Source organism: Pelodiscus sinensis, chromosome 1, assembly GCF_049634645.1.
Source record: "Pelodiscus sinensis isolate JC-2024 chromosome 1, ASM4963464v1, whole genome shotgun sequence".
In the NCBI taxonomy this organism is placed as follows: domain Eukaryota; kingdom Metazoa; phylum Chordata; order Testudines; family Trionychidae; genus Pelodiscus; species Pelodiscus sinensis.
Genome location: NC_134711.1, coordinates 176806797 through 176833519, shown reverse-complemented (window position 1 = coordinate 176833519; position 26723 = coordinate 176806797). Strand labels below are relative to the sequence as shown.

General features: G+C 39.5%; 1 long non-coding RNA gene across 1 annotated transcript in view; it reads left to right on the top strand.

Moving 5' to 3' along the window:
• Positions 1-26723, top strand: part of LOC112546769 (uncharacterized) — a 125397-nt gene that overhangs the window by 57432 nt on the left and 41242 nt on the right. The window contains exon 3 of the long non-coding RNA XR_012901217.1: positions 26094-26276. This is a non-coding gene — a long non-coding RNA (uncharacterized LOC112546769). The remainder of the gene's footprint in view (positions 1-26093; positions 26277-26723) is intronic.

Genomic DNA, 26723 nt, shown 5'->3' with positions numbered 1-26723 from the left:
ACTGCTTTACCATGGAAAATGTGACAAAATGACAGCATTTAGAAGAGAGCCATTATATCATTCAATCCATCTTCCTGTCAATGTACTTTAAGCAATACCCACCCCTGCTATTTTTGGTGCTACCCAGTAAGACCCCAATTCCACAAACTCTTATAAACATGGGAAAATTTATTCAGGATGTTCAATGGAATTATTTGTGTGTATAAATTAACCCACATGCAGGACCAGAGGCCTAATTTGCTGGACCAGAGACTTAATGTCTGCATACAAATATATAGTAAGGGATTTTTTCTGGTCTGTTTGGCATCAGTCTTCTTAATGCAGCTGTAACTCATTTCTATCCTTCATCCATCACAAACAAAAACAAAAACTTTGTGGCAATACCTCCATGTATTCTCTTTTTATTAATTTTTATGACTCAGTATGAACACCGAACAGTGGTTAAGTCAGCATCATGAAGTCTATCTACCTAGGGGTATGTCTACACTAGCCCCCTAGTTCGAACTAGGGTGGCTAATGTAGGCATTCGAACTTGCAAATGAAGCCCAGTATTTAAATATCCCAGGCTTCATTTGCAAGTTCAAATGCCTACATTAGCCACCCTAGTTCGAACTAGGGGGCTAGTGTAGACATGCCCTTGGTTACTTATTGGGCCCCCTTATAATAGTATTGAATATCTCAATCTTTTAAGAATTTATCCTATTGCCAACTGCGTGAAGTAGGGAAATACTATTATCTCCATTTTTACACATGGGGAACAGAGGTATGGGAAGTATTAGTCACAAATGCTAAGAAGTATTTAGGTACCTAACTCACATTTGAAATCTACATCTAAGTGTAGCCAGACAGGAACCCCCCCTTGCAACATCCATCTTGCTTGCCCCTCTGAGGTGCCTGGAGCATACAGGGCATAGAAAGCAATAAAATCAGCATAATCTTTGATGCCTTGACAGAAGGCCTGGGTATGCTGGCTGCTGTGACCCTTGATAGCTGTAAACAGAGATACGCCAATTGTTGACCTTGAGGCTGCGAAAACTGCCTTGGCTGGCACCTATATTGATACGAACACACACTCGTCCGGGGGGAGGAATCTCCTGCCCAGTAAAGAATGTCCAGTACTTACAATTTAGTTATCTCTCTTGCAAGTGTAAATTAAATTGAAACTCCCTTGTAAGAACTGGCATCACAAAGACGGACCAACAGAATTTGGCATCTTAGATAAGAAAGAGGATACGGGCCCCTATGGGTATAAAGATGGGTCCAGCAGCACATTCACTCTGAGCATCAATCTACCATCTATCTGCTGGTCGGGTTAGGTGATTGGCCTCCTGAGATTCCATGGGGACGCCCACCTCGTATTCGTCTTTTCCTAGTAATTGAGGGACTGTCCCTGGACTGGTACACTGAAGTCAAGAGGCACAGAAGGGGGTAAAAATTGTACCTGGACGTGTCTTTTGTCTTAAGTGTACACATAGACTTAGAGCTTTTTAAAGATTAAGCTGTCACTTGTTACCATTATTTCTATTTTCTATCTTTATTTTCTTTGTAACCATTTTTAAGATCTATATTTGCTAGCAGTTAAGAAATAGAGCAATAGCCATTGTAACCATATGATTTATAAGCTTCTTTAATAAACCTGTAACTGTTTAAGCTTTAACCTGACTCCTTCAGTTGCTGTAACAGAACCAGTCACAATTAAAAGAACTCCAGCCGGTCATAGGGCAAACACAGTGAGGGAGAGCTGGGCGTTTGGGTCTTGTCACTTCCACGGGACAGACCCTTTGGGGCATCTGTCAGCCTTCCCTAGGCTGCCCTCTGGGAAGGGACCCCCATCCTAGCAGCTAAAGACACGGGTATAATAAGCTCTCCCTGCATACTTGGGGCATCTGTCAGCCTGTTGGCTGCCCGCTGCGAAGGGACCTGGTCCTAGCAGCTAAAGACACGGACATAAAACTTTGGGGCATCTGTCAGCCTTCTTTGGGCTGTCCTCTGCGTAGAGATCCCGGTCCTAGCAGATGAAGACTCGGGCATATAACACACATGCACACACACATACCACGCACTGCCCTGACCATCAGCTGACACTTATCCAGTCTCACACAGGAATTTTGGGGTAGAGCAGGGATTTCAACCAAGGTCTCCCATTGTGTAGACCAACGGTTCTCAAACTTTTTGGGCTCTGGAGCCCTTTATATGTGTAAAAAATTTATGCGGAGTCCCAGCGGTTCACTGATTGTATGTGTTGTACCTATCGATGTTTCGAGTTTGTCAACCTCGTGGAGCCCCTAGAGATGTCTAGTGGAGCCCTGGGGCTCCGCGGAGCACAGTTTGAGAAACACTAGTCTAGGCTAGTGCTGTAACCACAGGGCCATCCTTCTTTTCTAGGGTCAACATTTAACAACAGTTAATAAACAGAAGTAACTGTTGCATATTTTGTAATGGTAATCATGATAAAAATCATCCCTATACAGTATTTAAATATTAGGAGGACTCAACTTTATCCATTTCCAATATATGAATTATTTATCTAAGCAGGAAAACTGCTAGAAACCATGCATAAAAATGATGGTGCTCTTCCTGCCACATTTAAAACCAAACTAAAATATATCTAAACTATGAACTGATATCTGTGAAGTAAAACAAATATAACTGAGGTCATTGTGTGAATTCACTATTCAACTGATTCCTGTCTGGTAAAGTTAACACAGATGGTTTTACAGTGGATCATCATTGTAGGAGGATATCCTACTCCATTTCTATGTAAGTCCAAGGTAATCAACATTAGTAGCATTTGCGTGTTTCCAGAACATTTTGGTTCATACTGTAGGTTGCAACAGCAATGTTTTATTGGCTAAAAAATAAAATCACTGGCAATTCTGTACCTCTACCAAAAATTGAAGGCTTGGTGATTTGGAGCTCTGTCAGGCCCAAGTGTTAATTTGATATGCTATTACTGTGACTGAATGTTTTATGGGTTTTCTGGAAGCAAAGGAAACAAAAGCAAAAATAAAATGGAATCCATCCAAATGTTCTTTCACATTAATATTTTAGAAGCACCGAGGTGATGGCAAGGTTTAAAAAAATAACGATGGAAGCAGCTACACTGTATAATGGGTTAGTGAACTAGGCTTTTACTTCAGAAGCACTAAGTAAGTCCTGGGCTTGGTTACAAATGAACCTGAAATTGGTTGTCTCATTCTAGTCCCCATGGACATATATTCCTATCATAAAACCTCTGCTGGCTTGGCAATCTCAGCTCAAGATTATGGCTGAGATCACTGCGGGTGAGAATTGAATTGCATGAGTGTGAAAGCATGTTTAGAATCTGGCTCAGGCCAGTGCTATTAGTCTTTTTCTTTTTAAAAAGCAAATATTACCATCTATGACATGTTTCTATTATGGTACAACCAAAAACTATATTCCCATCTCCCAACCCCATGGTTTCATTTCAAGCTTTGTTTTGTGTTTAAATATTAATACTTGTGGTTTACTGACACTGAAAAATTAAAACCTTTTACCATGAAATTTAATTTCATGCATTACTTAATAAACATTAAAAAAGTATGTTTAATGCATTTGTATTCAAAAGTACAGTATTTTAATTTTAATTCTACAGAGGTTAAAGGATATTATCATATTGGAAAGTTCATCCACTCATACAAAGTTTAGCCCTGTGATTATTTACGGCCAGATATTATTCTTTGTTTGTACAGTGTGTGTCACAGTGGGGAACTGATCTATGGCTAAGTGTCCTAGGTGCTCTTGCAGTTCATAAAATAAGTAAATAAATTTATCATATTAATGATGATTATATTGGCTCTCAGATCTTACCCCTCCCACGCTGAAGGAAAATCCAGCTATCTCTTTGGCCCTGTACATGTACCCCCTTATCTTCTCAAACTTAACACAATAATGACTGATAGGCAAGTAAAATTACAAAAGGTGCATTCATTGTTAAGATCCTTTTTGGTGTTTAAATATACTGTTCAGCCCTGTGCTGATCCTTCTATCACACATGATTCAGGATATATTGCAGCCATATTAGCTTTGCTTCTTCCCAACATTTTTGTTTAGCTTGTCTATACTGAAGTGCAATGGTAGGCTTAGCCTGAAATCAAAATGGTTTAGATAGCAATCATAATAAAACAGTTATAAGAAGACAAATCAAATCTCAGTGTTCTATTTATCTACTTTTCCACAGCCATTGTGTCCAAAATAAGGGTCCCTGATTTATATGCCTATGTGCTACCCAAAAATCCTTTGGGTCAATCAGGATTATTCCCCTAAGCATCTAATTCCACTAAAAGTTTAAAGAACTGAAATGTAGTCTATTTTAGACAATAAAATAAACATAACTTGAGCGAGAAGTTAAGGGATGAATCCTATGCATTATAATCAGATGAAAGCTGGTAGATAGCTACTATAAAATGGCATTCAGTACCCTCATTCCTGGTGCTTGTCCTTTCATTTCCCAACTCTTTGTACTGCTGGGCCTTTTATAAGTGGATGGTATAATATCACTCTTGAAGGACATGAACCTGTTCCAGCTGAAGTTAATGGGAGTTTTCACAGTAGTTTCAGTGGGAACAGGAGCAAGCCTTACAGGCTCAACAGTATCATTTAGCCACAGCTCTGCATTAAATGTAAGACTGGAGAAAGGGGTAAGCAGTGAGGTAGTAAAGTTTGTGGATGATAAACTGTTTAGGATAGTCAAGACAGAAGCAGACTGTGAGGGACTCCAAAAAGATCTCACCAAACTGAGTGATTGGGCAACAAAATGGCAAATGAAATTTAATGTGGATAAGTGTAAAGTAATGCACATTGGGAAAAATAACCCCAACTATACGTACAGTATGATGGGAGCTAATTTGGCTACGACAAATCAGGAAAGAGATCTTGGAGTTATCGTGGTCAGTTCTCTGAAAACTTCCACGCAGTGTGCAGCGGCAGTCAAAAAGGCAAATAGGATGCTAGGAATCATTAGGAAAGGGATAGAAAATAAGACCCAGAATATCTTACTGCCCCAGTATAAAACTATGGCATGCCCACGTCTTGAATACTGTGTACAGATGTGGTCTCCTCACCTCAAAAAAGATATTTTGGCCTTGGAAAGGGTTCAGAAAAGGGCAACTAAAATGATTAGGGGTTTGGAACGGGTCCCATATGAGGAGAGGTTAAAGCAACTGGGACTTTTCAGTTTAGAAAAGAGGAGACTGAGGGGGGATATGATAGAGGTCTATAAAATCATGAGTGGTGTGGAGAGGGCAGATAAAGAAAAGTTATTTATTAGTTCCCATAATAGAAGAACTAGAGGACACCAAATGAAATTAATGGGGAGCAGGTTTAAAACTAATAAAAGAAAGTTCTTCTTCACACAGCGTGTAGTCAACCTGTGGAACTCCTTGCCAGAGGAGGCTGTGAAGGCTAGGACTATAATAGAGTTTAAAGAGAAGCTAGATAATTTCATGGAGGTTAGGTCCATAAAAGGCTATTAGCCAGGGGATAAAATGGTGTCCTTGGCTTCTGTCTGTCAGAGGCTGGAGAGGGATGGCAGGAGACAAATCGCTTGATCGTTGTCTTCGGTCCACCCTCTCTGGGGCATCTGGTGCTGGCCACTGTCAGTAGACAGGATACTGGGCTAGATGGACCTTTGGTCTGACCCAGTACGGCCGTTCTTATGTTCTTATGTTACACTGCCTCTGAGAGTACAGGAAGGCACCCTGCCTCAGATGGAATGCCTCCTTGGAGCCTGAGAACAAAATGTTTGTTGGGGCCTCACCTTATCCTAGTTCTCTTTGTTTATGCAGATGATACAGATATTTGGGGGTCAGGGAATGTGTCTGAGGTCAGGGCTCCAATATCATTGTCTCCCCTTGCCCACCCTCTCTCACCAGCCTTATATATACTGCTAAACACCTTCAGGGACTTATTCATTGCTGTTCCCTTCACTGTGAAGTGCAGGGGTTGCAATTCTGACTAGCACTTTGATGGGCATATGAGTTAGACAAAGTTCCTTCCTTCCCACAGTACCTCTTCATAGAGATTGATCCAGATCTGTCTCATTACCCCTACCAATTGAAGGCTGAACTCAGGGGTAAAGAGCACACTTACAGATGTGCAGTGAAGTGATTTAGGGCTAATATGGAATGTTATCATTTGGGTTAGAACTACAGCTGTGGAGTACCAATATCTCAATTTCTCTTTGTTTTATTATAGTATCCATTGAGCACTGTGCCCAGTCCCCATGAGAACGCCGAGAAGTTGCAAATATATGATCAGAGCAATGACTTGCAAGTCACGTCCCACCCACTCTCCACAGTTGTATATGACTTCCCTGGTTTTAAATGCAGTAGATGATTTTTACTATGATTGTTTTAAAGTGAGAAAGTGGAAGATGACAACAGTAAAGGCCCAGATGCTGATACCTTTAGTCATGTGTAGGGAATAAAAGGAAGGTTCAATTTTGTGGTGTAGTCATGGGACACTAGGAATGGATTTGCTTTGATCCTCTGTCCTGAAGCCCTGTTGTAGGAGGCATGAAGTAATGAAGGAAGGGGAGACGTGAAACAGCCAACTACTTGCCTTAAAAACATATCAATCAACATAGCCCACATTGGATTTACAGGTTTAATTTTTGTTTTCCATTTTGGATTCAATATCAAAGAGCCAAAACTAGGGACAAAACACTCGTAATTATATAGGGTGGATTCTGCCCAACTTGTTCAAGGAGCAATCACATTGATTTCATGGGAACTATTTGTAGAATAATGTACTGTTTAACATGAGCAAAAAAAAAAGAGTATGGCTCAGTGGGGTTATTTTCTGAACAACGTACAACTTGACATGACCAAAGGTGACAGAATCTGCCATTGAAAGGCAATTTTACATCCATAGAAAGTAAGGTAAAGAACTAAACTGTGACTTTCTTAAGGAACGCTCAGGAAGACACATCTTTGACATATTTGTTGAAGAACAGTATGGTCTTATGAAAACGCTGGGTCGGGTGCTGGTGTAGTCTCTTGACTGACATATTATTTGTACATCCATCCTTCAGACCTTCCCACACACTCTAAAGCACATAAGCTATGCTATATAATATGTCAGTATCTACTAATTGCTTCCTGGAAGGTTTTGGTGTAAGTTCAATGAAAGGTATAATTTAGCAAACAGATTTAGCAAGCAGCAGATAAAACAATTAGACTAAAGATCTTTTGTGAAAGAAGTGGCTGGCAGTACACCCGCAGCGAAGGCTGACTTTGTAATTTAGCAAACAGATTTAGTAAGTGGCAGATACAACAATTAGAGGAAAAATCTTTTGTGAGAGAAATAGCTCACCAAATTCGCACAGGGAAGGTACATTTGCATGAAAGTGATGTGTTTAGATTTCACTGAAAAACAAGCTATTTTTTTTTCCATTTTTTCCCTCTCTTCCCTGCCAGACCTGGTAGCAGGAGAACGTTGACAAATTGTGAATTTACTAATAAGATGAATTCAGAGTGAGGTATCTGGACTTCATAAGCAGCAACATCAAAAATATGTACTTCAGCAAAGATTCTTGCATTAGAACTGAATCTTTTTTTTCTTGCCTTAACCGTCAGAAAATTTTTTACATATACTTTCTTGCTTTATGTTTGCTGTGCTTTATTGCTATATTTTTATAAGATGTCTACAGTCAAGTGTTCAGCTGAAACAGTTTGCTGTGAAATGATTAGAATGTTGACATGCTGTAGTTTCCCAGTTACTGTGGGTAAAATGTTTCAAGATATGCTATGAGATCTCTCGATATTAGATAGGAATTTATTGCACAGCACTGTAAAATGGGTAGTTACTGTGCCAACTAACAAGCCACTTCCCTAAGAGCTTGGGATCTTAGTTACATATGGGAACAATATGGCATATCACAACACAAGAAAAGAAAATTATTGTCTCTTTGAACAAACAAGATTGTGAGATTAATTTTGTTCTGTTATATCATGTAGCAATCATAGAGGAAAAAAAAAACCCTTTCTCTCATGACTCTGAATTCCATGTTTCAACAGAAGTTATTCAGTTCCACTGCAGATGACAATAGGAAGCAAGCACCCTATGAAGGTGGTTGTCATATCATGTAGGCCATAGGTATTATATATCATAAGGGATCATTGCTTCCAAGTACATAGGGTGAAATTCATCCCACAACAAATTACAGAAAAAGGCATACACACTATTCAGTCCTACTTAAGCTTTGCTTTGATGGAGATGGGGGAGCAGGTGGATCTGAGACTCCATAGATGACTTGTGGATGGGGTACACAAGGGGCTGAAGATGCTACAGAGGCCCCAAGAGTCTATGATAGCAGCTACAAACACAACAGCTCCACTGCCACTTGGTGTGGTGAATCTGTATTCCCCTTATAGAATAACCTTATAGAATAAATGTCCCAGTTACTCAGCCTATTGTATAAGCCCTATGAAATTATTATCTGTCACAAAAATTTGGAGTATCTGTGAAAAAGACTGTACATATATTGCAAACCTTACTATTACTGCATTTCTGAACTGAAAAAATTTAATTATGCTCAGGTTTAGGTGGGATAGCCTGAATGCTGGTTTGTGTGTGTGTTTGTGTTATTTCCAAGGCCCAAGGCAGAACACAATTATTGATTAGAGCAAGGTTTCCGAGTTAGTGTGACTAACAGTTTCTTTTCTGTTTCCTCAAGCAAAAATCTTTGAAGACTTATCAACTAGCAACAATTGCTTTAAGTATTCCATCTGTGCAAAAGAATTCTGGCATCTTTGAATCTGCCCAATAAAAATAAAGTACTTAACTTGAGATGCACTAGCTTCTATTGTTTTAAAATAAATGCAATAATATGTAAGTCTATCCTATCAGGTATTTGGAGATACAACGATAAAGGGAGGACACACATACACAGTTTTGCTGAAAGTCATAGCTATATTTTATTTATCAGACTATCGGAGAGGGATTTAATAATAAATACATATCAAGGGTATGTATCCAGCAGTAGAAAAGCACTGGAAACCACAACCATGCCCCCCCCCCCCCCGAACTGATATAAATTCTTACAGCACTTTCAGAGCATGACAATTTACATCAGCTGAATATCTGCCTCATAATTTTGCTAACTTATAAGAATTAGTTTTTTACCCTCTCAAAAAGTTGCCATAATCCAGAATCTCTGCTGGTTAACTTCCATAGAATTTAGAGAACATAGTGTTTCCATTATTCTAAATTGAATTTTGAGCTCTCTTCTACAAAGTTTATCACAGTGTAAAAATTTGTAACCTGGTTCAGAGACCAAAGCAAATATTTTCTAGAAACTTTGAGGTGATTCAGACAATATTTTGTTAATTATGTTATCTTAAAAATAGACCTGTTAAAAACAGCTGCAAAAACCTTCTTTACATCTTTTGCAATATGCAAGCATAAACATGAAAAAAAAAAACTTTCCAAGCAGTGATCTAAGACTTGTTCCAAGCCTAATGAGATAATTCCAAAGATCCTTATTGACATCACAGAATTTTTAATTAAGCTCCAGGCACTAAATAAAGTAAAAAACTAAAATTATTAACATTTTCTTTAACATCAAGAATGAACATTAGTTGTATTGAACTTAGTGTTGTATCTCAAAGGACTTCTGAAAAATTAAGCTGTCAGTCAGAGGAACAACTTTTGAGCTCCTTTCTTTGCAGTGTTGGCCCTTAAAGTATTCCAATATGTTATTAGACAGAATGGTCAATAGAACAACAGACCATTTTCCACCAGAAGTCTCAAAAGGACATGGGGTGTGGGTGGGAGCAGCTGACAGGTCTCTTTAGGCTCAGAGTATGGGACTGTTGTCCAAACAGTACTCCTAAGAGTTGCAAGCGATATCAATGAGATTTTTTCCATTTGCTGGAGGTTGCTATTTCTGCACTCTTCAGGTGATCCATAGCAAAAGGCAAATAGAAGAACTAGGGGAGTATATGCCCCCAAAACTTTATTTGTACCCAATTTTCCTCTCCTTGCAGCCCTCCTAACATTTGTAGGAATGAAGACCTGCTCCTGTAGATCCTGTAGACATTTAATGGAAAGGGAGCTGGAGACAATAGGAGTACGACTAGACTACATGGCTCCGTCGATGAAGCCATGTAGATTTGTTTATTTGGCAAAGGGAAATGAAGCCGTGATTTTAATAATCGCGGCTTCATTTAAATTTAAATGGCTGCTGGGCTCTGCTGATCAGCTGTTTGTCAGCAGATCAGGGCAGTCTGGACACTCCCCAGTCGACCTTAAAGACCTTTGTCGACCTCCCAGGTAAACCTCATCCCACGAGGCATAAGGGGGAGGTCAACAAAGGGCTTTCAGGTCGGCACGAGAGCATTCAGACTGCCCCGATCTGCTGACAAACAGCTGATCATCAGCTGGTCGGCAGAGCGTGGCAGCCATTTAAATTTAAATGAAGCTACAATTATTTAAATCAAGGCTTCATTTCCCTCTGGCAATCAGCTTAATCTACATGGCTCCATCAATGGAGCCATGTAGTTTAGACACACCCTAGAAGTCTTGTGGCAATATCAAACCTTAGAAGACATGATCTCTCTCACATTCCAAAGCATTCACTATTAAATAATATGCCTGTGATTCTGGTAAACTAGGTACCAGCTCTTGCCACATCTGAAGGAATCAGTTGGGCATTGACAAATTCATAGTTGGAAACCAGACCTGCTCATCTATCTGTTAACATTTTACAAGATAGGAGTTAGATTTTTAAGGATATGTTTGGTTCTATAAAATGCTTGTAAATTGCTACATGCACTAATCTATCTTTTAATATCTATATTCCATACTACAAAGTAAAATATAAAGGGTTTTTATATGAGTGTAACAGGTCACTTTCAACTAGTTATGTCAAAGTTATCTCTTTGTATTATGACAAGCCATACCCAGATGAATCATAAAGGGTTTTCTGTATATTTCTCCCTAGAGGACACTATTTATTCCCATTTAATGGCCTTCTATTAATGATCAGTCCTGTATATATCCTTCCCTATAGCAGCAACATCTTTAACTTTTCATGTGCACATGGTAGCACTATCTTCAGGACAATATCCCTTTCCAACTCCATTAATTTGGCTTGTTGACAGGAATTGCTATCAATGTATGATGTGCAACTCTTTCTGTCTAAAAGAAATAAGAGATTTTATGAGGGAGGGAATACATTTGGATTGTTTTAAAACTAACCAGCAATAACAGTATTTTAGCAAAACAAATAAGTATTTGTGGATTTGGAAAGTAAAGCGACCTTATGGGTATTTTTGAGATGCAGTTTAAACAAGCTGTCTGAGCACGGTCAGCAAAAATAATGGTTCAAAAAGCTCTGTAAGCAGTACCAATGGAACAGCTGCTTTTAATAAATAAATAGGAAATATAAATGTCTGACACATTTTAAGCCATGGTAGTTTTGACTATATCTAAAATAAATTGTTGAAAGAAGCCACACTAGATATTGAATAAGGATTCACAATGACGGATGAATGGTTATATGGATCTAGTGGCCAGGAATACCTGTAAAACTCAGTTCCTTTACAGATGTTCCTGGCCTTACATCCACATAACCATTCATCCATCACTCTCAGAACACATAGACCTATTTGATGCCAGTGCAAAGACCTTCTTCATCAATCTCCACACCATCAGATTTACATGGTTTATAGGGCCTTACTCAGAACTTTGGCACCTGAATTAATTTCATCCTGAAATAATGATGTCAATGTGAAATTGTAAATACTTCTCTTTTTTTAACTAGGAATTTGATATAATTTGGTTGTGTCAGAACTTTGATTATTAAAAGTTTAAAATTTGCCACAGTGAGTAAATTGAAGATTACCAAAGTGGACCTCAATGCACGAGGATGTGTTACAAGTAGTGACCAAACCATAGCTTGTGAGCCACATGTAGCTCTTTTGCAGTTAAAATACTGCTCACAGAGACCATCTCCCCTCCCATTCTCCACTTTCCAGACTGTTTGCCCCAATGGGGTGTTGGGACAAGAGGTGGTGGGGCTAGTGGCTTCTGCCCAGAAGAAAGGGGAAATCTTGGAGTTTCAGCTCCAAGCACTGGCAGATACCACCTGTGGGGATGAAGCTACAAGAGTCTTCTGGGCTCACACGGAAGAAGCTCCTAGCCCCACCCCAACCCCCTGCAAGTCTGAAGCCATGAGCCCTGGCAGGCAAGCCCCAACTCTCAAACTTTTGAAGACTGTCATCTAGTAGCACAAAACTAGTAAGTTTGACTGATGCATACAAATGCAGTTTTCTGTGTCAAATCAACTGTCCAACTGTGTTCTAAATTGTATTTTGAGCTTTAGTTAATGTTGATTGTAACAGACACATTTAATCACTGTTTTATCATCATCATTATTTATTTTTATTGTCATAGCACTTAGGATCCCCAGTGAAGGACAAGGACCCCATTGCATTTGTTGCTATACAAAACACAAAAGAAAAACAATCTAACTCTAAGGGAAAAAAACCACACATAGATGCATACAAAAGGGCAGTAGAAGGAAACAAAGCAAGAATACTATTTAAACAGACACGTCAACCAGAGGGTTTGGCAAGTGTTGAAGGAGAGAATACTGGGCTAGATGAACCTTTGGTCTGATCCATTATGGCCATTCTTACGAGTCTAGAATTAATATATGGATTTGAGGGAGCAAGCAGGTCTCCTTCACTTAACTATTGGAAATCACTTATTTAGCCTTTGCATTCTAGGTGTAAAAGGACTTAATTTTATACAAATAATATACTAGCAATACTTTTTTATAGCTTCATTTAAAACCAGATTCAACATCCATTGTAGCCAATGGAAAGATTCCCATTGACTTCACTTGAACAGACCCTTTTATGTGCCCGTTTATACTGTATTGTAGATATACACACTTGAAAGTAGGAATAAGAGATCCTCTGGAAAAGGGCTTATTTTCCGGAGAATCACGTCTAGACTGGCGCTTTTCTCCGGCTTATCCCCAAGCCGGAAAAAAGCGGCAGCCATGTTAATGCAAATACCGCGGGGGATATTTAAATCCCCCGCGGATTTGCCTATTCCAAAGTGTCTAATCTGCATCCCTTTTCCGGAAAAGGGGTGCAGTGTAGACACAGCCACAGAGTGCTACCAAATCACCTGTCACCCTGAAGGATCCCAAAATGGTAACAAAATGAAACTGTGAACTTTATACCCCTTGTTGACATACACCAACCTATGGCTTGGGAGACAGCAGCTGTTTAATTGTATGTAGCGAAACTACATACAAATGGGTGAGAGGAAATTAAAACTGCCAAAGCAGCCAGCTGATACTGTGGGAATTAAGATCAGCACAATCCTTCCACCCACAGCCAAATTTAATGACAATGCTTAGAAAGAATGAAAGGTGGAGACCTCAGGACACACCCCATTAGAATAACATTGTCAACAACCTGGTACCCTTTAAGGCCATTGTTGGTTCCATTGAAAGAGTGCTAACCATCAAATCACCAGAACCATTTCCAGGAGCGCAGGCCATAGTAGTTCCTCAACCACCTTACTTCCAACTATTAACACTGCTTAGTTCACAGCAAGCTACTTTAAAGATGAGAAGAAGAAGAACTGCACAGATGCCAAATACTATCATATTAAACCAGCCCAAACCAGCTCAGCATGGGAATGTTAATAGTAAAACAAGAAAGAGACTGGTATGACAATGATATGAATGAAGGTAGTTTTTCCTTACCTTCAGTACTATAAATGCTTTTCAACAAAGGAAGTTTTCATCTACAAGCTACCAATTTATTTTGTTTTCAGTTATTACACAAAATAAATGTGTAGCCATGGTCCGCAAAGGTTATTGTACTTATTTAGATGCATTTGCAAAACATCTGTCTTTGGAAATGGATCTTACTCCTTAAATGGCTATACTAAAGAGTTTCCTTGCTCTTTTAAATAGGACAGTACATTAACTAAATCCCATGTATATTTTATACCATCTTAAAGAAGGTATGTAAAGTAACTACATGAAAATGTATCTCAGTAGACTAAATTGTTTCAGATGTTTCCAGTTGTAAATAAAATTTGTGAACTTGAAAAAATCAAGTGGAAGAATACCACAATTTCCCAAAATATTCACAGAAAAAGAAATTATGAAGGCATATTTATAAGATCACCATTTTAAAAAGTCATTCTTTACTATCCAGAAATATTTAATAAATAGATTTCCTATTCCAAAATTTATTTATAGTGAGAGGTAGAAGAAAGACTGTATTTTGTAATGTTTAACACTTAATAAAAATATTGATATATAACTATTGACAAATACCAATCTTTTAATTATGACCATCATATTTTTAAAAAGACATTTCCAAATAAAAATATTTACTGCAAAGGAGAACCCTTTCATTCTCTGACTCCCTTTGGTATTTCAAGTAGCATTCCAAAGAATCACTGAGAAGAGAGTATTTGGAGACAAATCCTGGGAAGTAAATTTGTTTGCAAATCACTCCCTTTTGTTAGCTTCACCACTAAGGCCTTGCTCTGATTCAGAGCTCATGTGGTTCAGTGGATGTGTGTGTGTGTGTGTGTGTGTTTTGTTTAGTGGTCTGCCCCCAAGAGCAGCTTGTAGCATCAAGGCCTAAAATAATGGATTTAACATACATATACTAACTTTAAATCAGCAGCCGCCTTCAATATCTTCCGTTATAGTAGTTAAAAAACATATCAGCCATTAACAAATAATATAATCATCACAATTTTTATCATCTGAGATCCTCTCAGTGTAAGTAGGTATATATAAATTGGTAATATTGTATGACAAGATTGGCTTCTGTTAATATACATCAAGTAGTAGTAATAGCCTGGGTAATATTTCCCTTGAGGTACCTTGTTGACATAATACCCCAGTTTCCTGATTGCAGATTAAACAATTCTTTACCATGTGCTGACTACAGCCATGCATGTTTCCCAGCTGTTTTAAAAAATGAAAGACCATATATAACCAAGCACAGTTAACTAAAATTTAGTAAAATTACCACTTCTACAAAAGCTTCCTACAAAAAGCAATAACTGAGATGTATGTTTTTATGCTCACTAATCAAAATGAAATTACATTTTCTGCAACCACTAGCTCATGTATAATATGCTTTCAATTTGAATCACATTATCATTGAAGACAGTGCAGCAGGTACCATAAAATAATCACTATATGCCCTGAATTGCTTCTTCCTAAGTATTTTCTAAAGCAAATACTAAACTTTGCCAACATATTGCTTCAAATAGACTATGTCATGGGTAATTTAGGACACAGAGCCAGAGCCTCACCTAGTACAAATGAGCTCCATTCTATTTAATATTGGAATGGTGTGGGAAATGGCTTTTCTTTTCCATAGTCAACACTGAGTTATTGAAAATGCTTACCCTCCCAAATTTTCATATACCACAAACCAAAATTTTAGAGATGCTGTTTGTTTAGATTTTAGACTTCTACATTTTAAAAAACCTTTTAAAATATAAAATAACTTTAATGTTGAAAGAAAAGGTTATTTTGAACCAAAATATGGCTTTGATTTCACATTTGAAATGTCAAAATGGAGTGTTTTGGCTATTTCAAAACTTCCTTTCAAACTGTTTTGAATCAAGAGATTTACCAAAACTGACCCTTTCCCTGTGAACAGTACTGGTTTCAAAAAGTTTTACTTATGAAATGTACTTAATGTCTGTAAAACTTTCCAATTAGTTTTATCTGAAAATGGCCAACCAGCTCTAGTCAATAGTTACATCAGTTTATACCAGCTCAGGATCTAGGCCAAGTTTATGTCCAGTCATGGCATACAAGAAACATTTTTTTTGGGGGGGGAGGGGGGCTTGGTGTCTATTTCTGAATGCTGATATTTCTGAAATCATATTTTTATTTAAGACAAGAGTACTGACTCTTGTCTCCTTTCATCACTTAACTATAGTTCAAAGCAAAATACTTAAGCACCCAATACCTTTATAGTTTCTGAATCAGGAAATATGGAGCAAATTAACATACAGGAACACCTGCTGAAAGCCATGAGCAATACATTAGATGAATATAACAGCAGGGATCCTGTACTGATCACTTCTCTTCATTAACACTAGTTTAAAGTCATCAACAACGATTGGAAAGTTTTACAGACATAAAGTAAACATCAGTTTTTCAACAGATACCTGTGCGATTATGTTTTAAAAATGGCAAGTGTGACATTAGAGTAGTTTCAATTCCTGAAAAACAAATGAAATTTCAGTTCTAAGTAAAGATTAACCTTGTCTTACAATCATTTTATTTGCCTTACAGTACCACTTTGGGGCTTCAACCAAATCATGTTCCATAGTGTCAGACACTGCATATAATCTGTAGGAGCAAATTCCTGACCCTGTAAGAGCTTATGGTCAAAGTGGGCAAGACACACAAATGGTGGGAGAAAGTTTTCCTATTTAATAGGAGTTTAATACCTCATGTCACAGTGAAACCTGATGTTAAGCACAAAAATCATGCCGATTTTCCTAGCTACGGGAAAAAAATCATTTGTATTTAGATGGAGGAAAAAAAATGAAAAAAAGATTGCTGAGTTCTTCATCCCTACTTTCCTCTTTCCTCTTGCATCGGTTTGCAATTTGCATATCTTTTTCCACTTTTCTTTCGAAAGCAACTTTTCCAAAATTTGACTAATCTGCACGAGGTTTTTCAGAAAAACCTCTACTTTTGACACACTTTCGACACACCCCTTCTTCCTCATACAATCAGGATTACAGGGATGGTGAAAGAACATGGTTAAGCTACTCTTGTGCCAAGACCATTGCTTATCATCAGTATTGTCTCATTTGTTTCCTTGTACTCTCCCATCTCTCTATATCCGCTGTTGTTACTTTTCATATACTACATTTTTAAGCTTCTTGAGGCAGGAACCAACTTTTTTTTTCTCAGTTTATGTAGTGACTGGTACAGTAGACTTTTATATGCTACAGCAATACAAAGATCATGTTAGAAACCTGTGTCTAGATTTTATTAAAACTGCAACCTTTCAAATACAATACACATATCTTTGAAGCTTACTCTGAAGTACTTGAGAATAAAACGTTGTCTGTAGCATACAAAGGAAATAATGGTTCAAACCAGAGGAAGATTGAGAAATATGAACTATTACGGTACGTCTACACTGCATGCTTATTTCAAAAAAAGCTATTCAGGAAGAAATACTCCCACTCCGAAATAGCTTATTTTGAAATAGCACATTTACACTACAGGGAAGCCTCAAAATTAGTCTGAGGCAGGCTTCCCTAATGTAGATGTGCTACCTCAATTTAGAATCCCAGGAGGCACTGGGGAGTAATTACTTTGAATGACCCTGGAGAGAAGCTATTTCAAAATAGCAGCAGTGGAGCGTCCAAACCACTACTATTCCGAAACAGCTATTTTGGAATAGGTGTTATTCTTCATGGAATGAGGTTTACATAACTTGGAATAAGCTGTCTGTTATTTTGAATTTATTTTGAAATAACAGAATTGCTGTGTAGACACTCGCACTGTTAATAACGTCAGCTGCTGTGTAGACACAACACTTGGACTGTAAGATTTCTAGGGCAGGGATTACCTTCTTCCTCTGTACATCCTCCAGAACAATTGGAACTCAGTCATCATTGGGGCTTTAAGCAATACTATAATACAAATGTTCTTGAATTACACACATTACAATTAATAATTGAGTGAGATTTTTGCAACTGTGAATGGACAGCTATACATGCATATTCGTTCAAAAGTACACACTTTTTTTGCACATTGAGGCACTCATATTGGACTCTTTGCATACACAATCATGGTAGTTTTACTCACAAATTAGAAGAACATTTCTTGTGAAAGTCAGAAAATTTGCTTTTGAAATAAGATCCTATATCATGCCTTTCACTACACTCTAGGGGTATGTCTAGACTACAGGCTTTTGTCAACAGAAGTTTTGTCAACAAAGAGCGTCTAGACTACATCCAGTTCCATCGACAAAGCAAGCCGCTTTGTCGACATGACAGTGCAGACGCAAAGGATAATGTAGCTGCAATAAAGCCTTCTGTCGACAGAACTCTGTCGACAAAAAGCATTATTCCTTGTAGAATGAGGTTTACAGCCGTCGACAAAACTGCTGAGTTCTGGAGATGCAGGTATAGTTTTGTGGACAAAAGCCCACTTTTGTCGACAAAACCCTGTAGTCTAGACACACCCTAGACATAGATCTCCTTCATACATTATTTCTTTAATCTAAACCCCAAGTACCTATGAAGGCTGATCCTGCACTTCTTGCAGACTCAGAACTACTATTGGCTTCAGTATACATATTATATGCAGAATAAATGCATGCTCAAACCAAGTGTTTCATGGATATAATTTGTATTATTGTAACACTTAGGATCTCTACTTCCAGATCAGGACCGCACAGTGTAATATGCTATAAAAATATAGAATAGGCAGCTCTTTACACCAGAGCCATCTTTTCTGTACTATTTGTACAATGTTCCTGAGTGGACCCCTGCTCTATAGCTGGTGTTCCAAGTAATTACTATCACCATAGCACCTAATACTAATAAATATATGCAATGTAATATAATGTAATATCATAGCTATAACAGTAGTTACTGGCATAGGTGCTGACTGTGGGTGCTCCAGGGCTGGTGCACCCATGAAAAAGATTTAGTGGGCATCCTTCGGCAGCCAGCTCCTCATTCCCCTTCAGTGTCTCCCTTCCACCAGAGACCCTGCTGCCCAACTCCTCCCTCTCCCTCCCAGTCCTGCCTGCCCACCCACTAGGATCAACCATTCTACAGCATGAGGAGCCACTAGGCAGGAGGGGCAAGACAGAACAGTGTGAAGCAGGAATAGGAAGAGACAGGTCAGGGTGGGGGGCTTGAGAGAAGTGAATGGGTAGGTTTGGGGTGGGGTGAAGCAGGGATTTGAGCACCCCTGGGACTCAGAGGAAGCCAGCGCCTGTGGTAACTGGAGTCAGTAGATGCTGACCTTGTTATTTTGTATTACTTTAATCTCCAGAAACTCAGATAAAAAAGAATGAAGGCTTTTGCAACATTCCTGTGACACAAAGCCTTATTACAATAACTAATGTTGAAAGACACTAGAACATTCCCCAGGGATGTCAGAATTAATTGGCAAGCCTATCTTTTAATGCTGCTGTGAACTGCCTTAACTTTGAGTTATTTATCCATGCAGTGTTTAAAAACATCAGGTGCAGGTGTTAATGTGTTTCAATCTATTTAACTAGAAGTGAAAAACTGACTGATTCCCAAAAACACAATTGACAGAATATTTTTGAAAATTCCCAGTGAATAATATCAGTGACACTGTAAACCTGTAAAAACAAGGCTAATCAAAAGTGAGAAGTAAAGGAGGTATTTAAAACATCAATAAAAAGTTTTATTCTATTTACGAGCTTACAAACCAATTTAAGTTTTGCAATATGCTGGTCCTTCTTGTCAGGCTTTTTACATATCTAGAGCCATTAGGTCAGAAGCCAAACTTCTACAAAAGTGTTATGTCAATTGAACTTTATCAGTTTTAAAAACTTTTCAGGATTTGTAAGTCACCGAGATATATCTGTTTGATAAACAAAGACAGGAGAAAGATTTCCATAAAATTGCCTCTGTTTTCATAGGCCCTCTTGCGCAGCGTTATTTCGGAATAACTGATGTTATTTCAAAATACCATAGTGTGCATCTACACAGTAAGCCATTATATCAAAATAATGTCAAGCTGTAGGATTTCCTAATCTGATTCCTGTAACCCTCTTTACACAAGGAGTAAGGGAAGTCAGAGGAAGAGTGTTCTTCCTTTGACTTCCTGCTGTATAGAAAGCGCCAAAAGCCGAATTAAGCTATTTCAACTTCAGCTACACAATTGAAGTTGAATGCTAGAAAAGAAGGAAGGGGGCACTGCACTACCCCAGAATTGCTAGAAAGGGGCTTCACCCAGTCATAGGTAGTGTGCACTGTGAAACTCTCTTTCCTCCCCAGCAGAGGTCTCAGAGCCCCAGCTCCAGCACACACACAACTATCTACACAGTGGATACACCGCTTTTGCGCAAAAACTTGCCAGCTGTCTATACTGGCCGCTTGAATCAGAACAAGAGCACTGACGTTCTAATGTAAGAATTCAGTGCTTCTTGTGCAAATACTTTGACGCTCCCACTCAGGTATAAGCCCTCTTGCGCAAGAATACTTCCACAAGAGGGCCAGTGTAGACAAGCACCTTAATTTTTTGTGCAAGAAAGCCCGATGGCTAAAATGGCCATCGGAGCTTTCTTGCCCAAAAGCACATTTATACTGGGCACAGATGCTTTTGCGCAAAAGCATCTGTGCCAATCTAGATGCTTTTTTGCGGAAATACTTTTAACGGAAAAACTTTTCCATTAAAAGTATTTCCGCAAAATCATGCCAGTCTAGATGCAGCCAGTTTATAGTCCCATAAGCCCAAGCCCAGGTTGACTATAGTTGTGCTGCTGGTCATTTTTTTGGAGGGGATAGGGGGGAAGAGTTGGTGGCTTGGCCATTTCTGAAACTTTGTCATGGTGCCGTAACAAAAATCTGTTTGCAGTACTGTAAACCAAAGCCAATCTCAACACTAGAGGGTTTGGGGTTTTTTATTTTTTTGAAGTTTTGTTTTTGTAAAAAATAGATTAATGTATATATCTTGTGTTCATTTAGCAGAAGTCAGGAAATTGGACATACATGGTAGCAAATATACTTTTTAATTCTTAACTTTTCAGGAGTATTAAGAACATTTTCAATATGAGTGAATTATTATTATTCGTTAAGAGATTTGTTCAATCCACTGGCCAAAGGGAATACTAAAGACACGTGAACATTCAGGAAGAGCAGAGATGTTTCCACTGTTTACACATGCATGTGCTAAATGTGAACAACTCCAGCTCAGTAATTTTCTAGTTTTATTTCAGGAAGCTGAGCAGCTGCTACTTTATTGCTTCAGTTTAATTTTAATTGAATGTGCAGTTTGGAATATGTTAAAATGATTCAAATTATCTATTTTAAAATTTCCTGTATGGAGACAGCTGAAGACCTATCAGGCACTAAAGGAGAGAGAAAAGGTGTATAATGTACTGAATAAACAGATGATATTACTGATCATCCCCTAGCCCCAAAGATATTGCTTTTTCTAAATGTGTGGCTCTACACTGACAGAAAGGAAATAGCAGTGTAATAGGTAGCAACTGTATTATTGACTGATCTAGTAGGAAAACAGGCATTGGAAATTTCAGCAGCGGAAAACATGTCTGTTTCAACCCAACTTGTTTTCTTCCTTGTGTTTGGGTTAAAAAAAGATATCAAAACAAAGTACAACTGAACTAAGCCTATACCATCCTGTTTTGTCTTGGTTGGTGGCACACTTTATGAGTCTCTCAAAACGTGGCCCCACTTTGCTGAAAGATTTATAACTCTCAATTTGTTGCCTGTATTTCAACATAGTAAAACAAAAAGTATTTTTTTACTGGTTTCCATTTTATTTTCCACTAAACAAAGACTTTAGATGACTTAAAATACTCTTCCTATAATTCAGAATTATCAAGATGCACCAGAACCCCAAAACAGAAAAAAGCAAGCTGCTCCCTAAAACAGAGGTACACAATTCATTCCACCTTACTGCAGGCTGGCTTGCTGTAAATTATCTAGATAGCAATTGTTTAGGTTGTAAGTAGGGTTGCCATGCATCTAGTTTTTTGGCAAGAATGCCTGGTCAAAAAAAGGGACTCTGGTGGCCATAGTAGATGCTACTGACTGGGCCTTTAAGAGTCTGATTGGCAGCACAGCAGAAGCACAAAGCTAAGGCGGCTCCCTGCCTGTCTTAGATCTGCACTGATCCTAGAGGAATCCACTCAGTCCTTGCAGCCCCTAGGCACACCAGTGGCCGAGAAAGCTCTGCATACTGCCCTCTCCCTTAGTTCTGACTCTGCAGCCACCATTGGCTAGAAACCACCACTGGGGAATAGTGACTGCAAGTACAAAGGTAGCACATGCTGTGAAGAGCCATTTGGCTACCTGTGTGCCTAAAGACCACAGGGAACTGGTGGCCACTTCCTCAGAGCCCTAGTAAATGCCACTTGGAACCCGCACCCCAACCCCCTGCTGCAGTCCAGCATTACCTCCCACACCCCACATCCGTCATCCCTGGCCCCACCCTTGAGCCCACACTCCTTGATAGAGTCCTTACCCATCTCCCACTCTCCATGAACCTCAATCCCACTTCCCTGCCCCAGGTATACCCCAGACTTGTCATACCTGGCTCCACCCCAAAACCTATATCCGCACTTTGACCCCATACCCTCTGCAACACCCCAACCACCTGCCTCAGCACAGTGAAAGTGAGCAACAAAGGGGAAGAATGAGCAACAGAGAGAGGGGACGTGGAGCAAGCAGAGGCAGGGCCTCAGAGAAGGGGTAGGGCAGTAGTTTGCAATCTTTGCAAGCATACAGACCCCTTTTCATTCTATTAAAATTTCACAGTCCTCCCCCCGAAACCATACAGCTGTTTACAAACATTCCAAACCTGCCTGGCAGGTTTTTCAGTGAAGATGTTCATGTACAGATGATATGGAATGATGTACACAGGAATTCTGATTGCATCTGGGGCAGCAAAAGTTTACAGTGCTGCTGGGACCTTCAGTGATGGGGATGGACCACTGTGTCCCTTCCAATATTTTGGTTCAAAATTACCTTAATTAGCCAGAGGCAGAAGTCCTGGAGAGGTGGGGAAATAGCATAGAGATGACCAGATACTAAGCTGGTATAAATCAACTTAGTTCTGCTGGTGTCACCAGCACAACATCAGTTTACACCAGGGTATGATTTGGTTGGCTATGCTTTGGTTGCAGTGTCCAGGGAAAAATCCCTGCCCCACTTGTCAGGGAAAGCTTGAGAATATTCTTTTTGACAATGCCTCAATCAACCACACCTGTTCCATAGCTAGCATGGCTCTAATCCAGATCTTGGCAGGAGTTTATTCATGCCCTTAGTGCCTGCTCCCATGACTTCTGAAGTCCATATGAACGTCTGCATTGATTGTGAAAGGAATGGCATTGGCTCCAAGGAAAAGACATGACTGTAACAAGTATACTTTCTTGCAGTGATTCTATTCAGTGCGCTAGACAGATTAATTCCAGACACAGTGGAGGAGAGATGACATTTGAATTTCCACTATACCCCCCAAATAAAGTGGAAAAGCACTTCCCTTTCTCTCTCCCCACCTTCCCACCGCTAGCCAGGTAAAACTATCTCATACAAACAATGCTATATAAATTGACATTCCAGTTAATAGGCTTTTAATTCCCAATCCATGAGCTTTCCTGCAATCTAGAAACTGGTTACCAAACATGACCTAAATGAGAAATTGCTGCACAACGAGTCCTTGGAAACATTCCTGGGGTCACTGTATTTAAATTTTGTGACCGCAAGAGGTTGTCCTTTGGAGCATGCAAGGAATATCCCATGGATTAGGAAAGCATCCCTTTCCCCCCTCACATTTCACTCATTGACAAGACTGTATTGCAGAGGTGGGCAATAATTTTTGACCAGGGTCCATGTCAGAAATTTTCAGAAGACTTCAGAAGATGCAGGGCCTCAGGCAGAAAGGGTATCGCCAGGACACTTTCTCCTTGCCCACAGACCCTGCCCACAGACCCTGATTGATGTGTTAGTGGGGGAGTGGTGAAGTCTTTGCCCCTGACCCTGCACAGAGAGAACTGCCAGCTGTTCTGAACAGCTGGCAGTTCCCTCTACATGCCTGTGCCTCTGGCAATGGAAGGAGACTTTTAACATTCCCTTCCCCACCCCCAGGTCAATCACGGCCTGCAGGCAGGGGGAGCATGTTAAGTCTGCCCCCACCCTGCAAGGAAGCACGGCACACAGGGTATGTCTAGACTACAGGTTTTTGTCAACAGATACTGTCAACAAAGCATCTGTCGACAAAGAGCATCTAGACTACATCCAGTTCTGTCAACAAAGCAAGCCAAAGGACAGTGTAGAAACAATAACGCCTTCTGTCGACAGAACTCTGTCGACAAAAGACGTTATTCCTCATAGAATGAGGTTTACAGCCATTGACAAAACAGCTGAGTTCTGTCAACGTTATGTCGACAGAACTCAGCGGCAGTGTAGACGCAGGTATATTTTATGTTGACAAAAGTCTACTTTTGTCAACAAAACCCTTTAATCTAGACACAACCTGAGAGTCACCCACCAGCTGAGCAGCAGCACCAGTTCCGAGCCCTTTCAGGATGGGAGGGGTCTGTCTGGACTACATCCCTCTTTCAACAGAGGGATGTAAATTAGACACTTTGAAATTGTAAATGAAGCCGGGATTTGAATTTCCCATGCTTCATTTGCATAATTGCGTCATGGTGCTCTTTCGAAAAAGTGCTATTTCAAAAGTGAAACCACAGTCTAGACACGGTTCTTTCAAAAATAGAATCCTTTTTTGAAAGATCCTGTAAACCTCATTTTGATCCTGTAAACCGCGTCTAGACTGTGGTTTCACTTTCAAAATAGAGCTTTTTCAAAAGAGCGCCATGATGTGATTATGCAAATGAAGCATGGGAAATTCAAATCCCAGTTTCATTTGCAATTTTGAAGAGTCTAATTTACATCCCTCTGTCAAAAGATTTACCCCTCTGTCTAGATGTACCCCTCGAGGAGACTTCACACACTCATCCTACTCCCAGGCCAATAAGTTAGTTGGTTGTGGTCAACTTCTTGCTAGCACACTTACAAATATCACCTATTTTTTCTAACCTAGACAGTGCCCACATGAGTTTGTTATTTAATAGGTAGCATTGAAGTCACTATTTAATAGGTTGTATTGAAGTCACTTACGGCAAAGCCATACATCTTTTTCAATGACTACAGACCTATGTTCTATAGAATAATATCAAGCATTATGTAGACTTGTATGTGCACGAACAAGTGAAAGAACATTTTAAACAACCTGATTGGCTTCTTAATAGGGAATGTTCATGTGCTCGCTCACTTTTTTTCTCCACCCCTAATTTTTTATTTTGCTGGCAATATATTATTTCCCATCTAATGAACCATCTAATTCTTGAGGAACATAAAATATTTTAAACTTAAGAAACAACAAATAATCTGGTAGCACTTTAAAGACTAACAAAACCTATAGATGGTCTCATGAGCTCTCATGGGCTGAAGAAGTGGCCTGTACCCATGAAAGCTCATGATACCATCTGCATGTTTTGTTAGTCTTTAAAGTGCTACCAGAGTATTTGTTGTTTTAAGTTTATCCTGTACAGACTAACTCGTCTACCCCTCTGAAGCTCATAAAACATTTTGTTGACATTAAGTTACTAAAAATGACTTTGTATTTATCTGCTTATTATACCTTTCAATGCTGTGCTTTTGATTATTGCATTGTCTTATTTCAGTTTATCACAAGCATTATTTACAATGTTTTCCATCTGAGAAACGTATTGCATTTTTTAACAAAATACCACAACAAGATGATATGCACTATTATTAGAGTAGACAGAGAGACCTTGTTGTCTTAAAATCACAACTGCCCCAAACCAAATGTATGGTAGTGTTTTGGAGTGGTATGGATATTGGGTAAGTATGCATGTGTTTAATGGAAATTTAATTGTTATGCAATTAAATTCCCTAGTCAGGATAGGAAACCTTTGTCAGAATGAGTATCATTTCACATTTCCACAATTGTATTAAGCAAACATAACATTTGAGACTACATAAATGACAGATACTCTAATTATTGTTGATGGTAGATTAAATTTATGTTCATAGAGAGAGATGGAGCTTGGTAGATTCTATGAAGCAGTGGCTCTCCATATTTCCAAATTATAGTACCCTCTCAGGAGTCATGTAAAGGTCTCGCTTAGAAAGCCAGACGTGAAAATATCACAGCATACTATTACTTAAAAAATTGCTTGCTTTCTTGTTTTTACCATATAATTATAAAATAAATTAATTGGAATATAGAAATTACATTTCAGTATATAGCTCACACAAGTTGAAATTCTGTAATTCAGACTTCCCTGGTCCAGCAACACCCCTGATCCGGCATTGTCAGGGTGACCTTTTGAGAGTACTCATGGAGAAAATTCACTGGGCTTGGATCCTGATGCTTAGATCACTGAGCCGGCAGCTGGGCCATGTGCTGCCATCCAGAACACACTAAGCAGAGGCAGGTGCAGGAGCAGCATCTTTTGAAAGTAAGATTAATTTGCCTGACCGGTTCCTCTGGCTCTGTGGGAGGGATATTTGGTTGGGGGGGGGGGGGGGGGAAGGGGGGTGCTGGGTTGCTTAGCACTGAAGGAGAAAGATTTAGTGGAGGGCTCTGGTGTTGCTTGTCTCTGAAGGAGGGGGCTTTGGTTGTGGGAGGTGCTGGGGGTGCCTGGCTCTGACATCAGCTGGTAGAAAACCTGCCAGTCTCCAACAGCAGCCCCTGGTCAGACAGGCCAGGGCCAAGGGGCACAGAGCAGAGGGTGGGGGGCCAGAAGTGTGTAAGGGCAGGCAATGGCAGGAGGAGAGTACAAGTGGGGGGTGGATCTTGGGAGGAAGAGGTAGCTCAGGAGCATTTTGGGTGGGTGGGACAGTGTGGGGGGGGAGTGCCTTGGGGCAAGAACAGCAGAGTGGGGGATCATGGGTCTGGGTGCTTG